Source organism: Rhopalosiphum maidis, chromosome 3 (assembly GCF_003676215.2).
Source record: "Rhopalosiphum maidis isolate BTI-1 chromosome 3, ASM367621v3, whole genome shotgun sequence".
Taxonomy (NCBI): domain Eukaryota; kingdom Metazoa; phylum Arthropoda; class Insecta; order Hemiptera; family Aphididae; genus Rhopalosiphum; species Rhopalosiphum maidis.
In genome coordinates this window covers 55,747,453-55,753,617 of record NC_040879.1, presented here as the reverse complement: position 1 = coordinate 55,753,617, position 6,165 = coordinate 55,747,453, and positions in this window count along the sequence as shown.

Genomic DNA, 6,165 nt, shown 5'->3' with positions numbered 1-6,165 from the left:
ATGTAAAAATATTATCGTTTTATAGGTAGTAAAATGCACTGATATTATTATAGTTATGATAATTTGTGTATTTATATTAAACTTAAAATATTAAAATACTCGGAACTAACTGTATTCTGAAATGTAAAATGGTTTTGTTAAACATGTAAGAAAAAATGCCTACAACTTAAAGCTATTAACAATTTTTAAGATAATAGGAATTATTTTCAACTATCAAATCTAATGTTTAACCAAACATGATACTAAGTAATAAATTAAAAGTGTTAAATGTATAAGTTAAATGATGATATTTTCAGAATATTTAATTTATTGTAAACAACAATTGAAACTTAAGTTTTATATGTAATTTAAGCTACGATTAAAGATTTATTTTTAATCGTTATTTGAGCTTAAAAAAATATCTGTACACTATTGTTTTTTCATCTGAGATCAGTGTAGTATAAAAAAAACAGTTAATTTTAGATTTAGGATTCTCTATAAATAATAAAAAATGGGTGATAAATCGATTTTATCTTGTAACACTGTACAAATTAGCATATCAAGAAACAGTTTTTTAACAATATACTTTGTTGTATGTCACATGATTTACTTCATACTATATCATACTATAAAATTTCATATTAATAGCATTTTCAGTATACTCCGTACTTTATAGGTATTTATATATTGTATGTTAGATTGAACAATTTACCTTTTTAAACATATCAATTATCAAAATTAATTGTACATATTGTAATTTGGTTTTATTTGTATTTTTTATTTGAGGGGAGCTATTTACATAATTTAAATCCTTGCTTGTTTAACTAATATTGTTCTAATTATTAACTGCAGGTAAAATGTATATTACAAAAATAAAACAAATATTTTTTATGTATATTTTAAACTAAAGGGGAATTCTTGAAAACGGTTCGGTTAGATTAAATTAATAGTCAGTTTTGAAATCAAATATACGCCCTCCATACAAATAATAAAAATAAACAAACTTACATAATTTTATCTAACTTTATTTAAGAGGATATTATACCCGCATCTTTCGTCTGTTGTACATACATACAGAATGGACAATTTTCGTTCAGCAGAATTAATTTTATGTTGTTCGCTTTTACCTATTATTAAATTAAAAGGTAAGAAAATGTCATGCTTTTATTGATATTATTATTTTAAATTGAGTTATGAACATTTTTAAGTCGTTATCATATTTATCCTATATATCCGCCTTGGTCGTAAGGTTTTACATAGCTTTAACTCAATTTAAAATGAAAATATAAATAAAATAATTTTACATTTCCTAGATAATATTTTTACCTTTAAATTTGATAATAAGTAAATTTACTCTTAATATTAAAGCGAATATCACAAAATAAGTTCTGTTGAACGCATAGGCGCAACTAGGTGGGTGGGCTAAGCCCACCCAGTTTTTAAATTTTTTATGTTATTGTCAAATGCCAATAATCAATACTAGTAGTATAGGGGCAAAGGTCCATATGTTGCTGATAGCAATTTAGCCTACTCAGAAATAAAGCTCCAGTTGCGCCTATGGCTGAACGCAAATTTGGTATGATATATGTTAATAAGACAGAAACAACGCATGTGGGTATAACGTCCTCTTAGTGACGAAATAATCATGTAATTATTAATAATGGGAGTCAGTTCCAAAAACCTCACCGTCATCGAACCATAAAGTAATAGTTTTTCACGGGATGTCGACATAATATATTATTGTACATTCCCGGCCCTTATAAATACCATTTCAGAAATAACGAAAACTTGCATTTCTTAGATAAAAACTTATTATGAAATAGGTGAATGAATGTGATAAAATATATTATAATTTTATTTTTAGTTTCAACCACGGTTATTTTTATATAACCGGTAACACCTCTGGGAGCCCCAATGTACAGACTACAGGTTGATATTCAATAACCAAAATAAAAAACCCGTTCGTTAGTTACATTTAATATTTAATACTAGTTGCAATCAGAGCCGTGCCGTAGGGGGATTTAAAGGGGCGCCAAAAAAATTTAAATGCATAATGATAAATAAAATAGGGGGCAAATATTTTTTTAATTTTGGCCTAGGCGCCAAATCTTAACGGCATGGCTAATAACTAATAACTACCAATATCATAAGTACAGTTATTATTATTTCGATTACCATATATGTATTTCTAGAGTGATTAAAAATATATCTTTAATCGTGGTGATTAGTGATTACTACTAATAGGAACTTAGAAGTAAAAGCGACGCATGTCGTGTTATCTCCGTTTTTCAAAACGTAAATAATATGGTAATAATTATTTCACGCAGACAAAACAACTTGGACTGTAGTAGTGTAGTTCAAGTTAAGTAATCAAATGTTTACACTGCAAAGAGGAGAACTTTGACTGTACGTCTGTACAACATTGGTTTTATTTTTTTGACATCAGAACTACAAAAAAAGTTATTCGTATTTGTCGTTTTTGCGTAAAAACACAGAAATAAAGTATTATGAAACGATAAGAACTTTGTTCGTATTAGTGATATCAAAAAATTAAATACGATGTTGCACAGTCAATGTTTTCCTTTTCATAGTGTGAACATTTGGTTGGTTAATTTTTATAGGGTTCCTATACAAATTTTCAAATATTCTATATCAAATTAATCCGGGATAGATATCAAAAAAAGAAAATTAAATTCGACTAAAAATATTATTGAATCATATAATTACAGTACTACAGTAGCGCGACGATTATCCGTACTAATTGGGATGAAGGGGGTGCGGATAATCAAATAAGCATTAAAAATGAAATTTAAAACTAGTTTACTGCATGTATAACGTATACCTATAGTAGTATAGTATGATAGGTACATTAGAGTAAGTCGTAATAAATAATAAAATAATCTCGCTCTCGCATTTCATAATATATACACTATAAAACGAACATAACAAATAATAAAACCAAATTAAATTAAATAAAAAATAAATTTGTACAAACATTTTGTGATGCGGATAACCGTATTTTAGTAATATTCCGCACACCACTCCTTCTGTAGTTCACCTAATCTCATTGATTGTGGTATCTTACCGCCAATATACAAATTATCAATAATACATTTTGTCATGGTCTACTATATATAATATAATAAATATAATAATATATATATTTAAAAAATGTATTTTAATATTTTATGCACTATACATAATAATGCAAACAATTTTCTTTTCGTAAACTGTATTTATTGTTCAATAAATTATAAAATATAAATTCTAATACTTTTTAAGTAAGTACCAAAAAGATTATTATTAAACTTTAATAAATTTGTAAATATTTAAATTTAATACTTATTTGCATACATTGGACTGGGTTTTCCTGTCTCATTTTTTTTATCACACTATTCATAGTTAGACCATGAACATATATACTGTTTTAGACATTGATTTAGACATTTAGTAGACGATTTAACCGAAAAAAGTAAAGATGGCTGAATCTTAACATACACGAAAAATTGGAAGTCTTTTTGTACTTATAATTGCAAATTAAATTAGTTATAATAATTATAAATGATCCTGATTCCTGATGAAAGATTTTTAGTGAAATTTGTTGTTATTTTTTTTTTTAATTTATGAAATATGTACCTAATCGCCTTCGTATATTCTTAGGAAGACTTCGGAGATTTCCTTTAAAATAAATGATCATATCTAACATTAAAAATAAAAACTTATTTTGTATTAAACATAATTTACAAAACTATCAGAAATAAAATGAATATCTATTATATTTATTCTCACTTGATTTATCTAATTGTTTATTTCATTTTATTTAAATAAAGAAAAATATGTTAGTTATTTAGTTAATATATCTACAAAGTATATTACATGTATCTTATATGTGTTTTCTATGTTGTAAATTTAACTAACTGATAATTAAAAATAAAATAATATTAATATTATTTATTGTTTATTCTTATACAATAATTAAAATATTATTACAGAATATGTATATTTGTGATGTAAGATAAAAAAAAAATTATAATGGGAATGTGTGTGATGTTGGAATCTTTTAATTAAAACTTTAGTTACTAATTTGTCTTAAGTAAACCTGAATTATCTTTTACAATGCTATATATTTACTAAACAAAACTAAAAATCCATTGCAACAAAAAGGTTTGAATTAAAAAAGAACAATAACTGCATCAAGTCTAATGAATATTTGGCTACTTTATTTATTGCAAAAAATAAAAACGTAACCATTTAAAATAATAAAGCTAAACACAATGCATTTACAAAACATATGTGTTTATGTACACAGTTTTTATGTAAGGTAATGTTAAAATAATAAATATAAATATTATAATTTTAATATAATGTAATAGTGTATTTATTTTCATAAATGTTCTACATGACATGAGAGAAAAATCACAAAAACAATATTCTGTGAATTATGTTTGAGTAAACCTAGTGCATAACTACTAGTTTGAAAATTACTACACAAGCAAACACAAAAAACGATAAATAATAGTAGTCTCCAAGCTCTTATTAACATTTCAATAAATTAAAGAAAAAAAAATACATTACTGATTCATCAGTCAACTGCTAGTAACTTACATCTAAACAGTACAATTAATGTAATTTAAAAGTTTTTTTTATACATTTCAATAATAATTTATTGTATTTTTTTTATTAAATTATACTATATAAATAAAAATTATAAAAAATAAAATGCTGCAAAAAAATTGTGATGGGAAATTAATTATTGTCTTCTAAACTTAGTTGTAACTAATAATTAAAATTAAAAAAAAAAAACACCAACCAAAGTTAAAAAAAAATTAAATTAAATTGTAACTAGAGTTGATTAGAAGCACCACAGTGACATAATAAATTTCTAAATTTGTTTAATAAAAATGACTAGGTTTTTTGGTAATTATACATTACGTCTTATAAGAAATAGAAAAAACAAAAATCAATAACATCATTAATAATCGCAAATAGTATTCAATAGTGTAAAAAATTGTTTCCTGATTAACAATTAAATAGATTATTACACATACATCATTGTATAAATATTTCTAAAAATGGTATGAATCTAAAGAATATAATTAACTAATACAAATTTTAGCTATACAATTAATGACTGCAAAACAAGATTGTCAAACTCAAAATTCAAGTCTTATTGGTTATTTAATTTTTTTTTTTTTGTTTTGTATAAAATTAGCTAGTGGTTTATGAAGTTATATGAATTACATTATTCGCATTTTTGATTTGAATATTAATAACACATTCAGTCTTTTTAACCAATAATTTCCTAACAATTATATTCTATTTAAACATACAATTAACAAAAAGTATGTCGAATTGTAATGCAAGTATAAATATTGTACATAAATATCATATTTATTGTTTTTGTATAACTTTATTATTAAATGTAAAGAAAAAATAGATGAATATTTTAGTAACCAATAATCTGATTAACGAGTTTGACGTCTTTATTTAGTAGCATAATAGGTACTGACAGATATATTAATAAAAGTAAAGGTCGAGTAACAATTAGGAACTTGACAATAGTGCGTTAATAGGAGCTGCTTTTAAATAGGTTATCTATGTATTAACTTATTAGTAGGTATGCGTACAGGTCAAAGAGATCTTTTAAATGTAGAGCTAATTTTTTTTTTTTCCCATAAAAACAAATGTGAATAAACAAAAATATGTTATCATCGTGTGTCATTTGAAATATTTATAGAGCAGGTAAAAACCTTAGAATAATACTTTTATCACAGCCTTTAGGGGTTGTTGACAATATTTAAATAAATTATGTATGTACTAAATAAATAAACAAATGAACACAAGACATAAAGTTGTTTTAAATGTGAAAAACAAATTAAAACCGTATACAACACACAAAAAATACCAATGAGATGCAATGGTGAAGGTACAGCAATTAAAATTTTAAACTAAATTATAAATTCCATCAACAATATTTTACTCAAAAATTTGAATGAATAAAGTTGTACGATTATTACATTAGATTAATGTTATTTTCAATGATATATGTATAATGTATATAAATAGATTTAAATTTAAGACACTAATACAATAGAATATTGTTAATATTAAATTAAATTTAAATAATTAATTATTATTTTACATTTTGTTTTATGATTATGTGAAATATAACCATCAGGTAAAAAA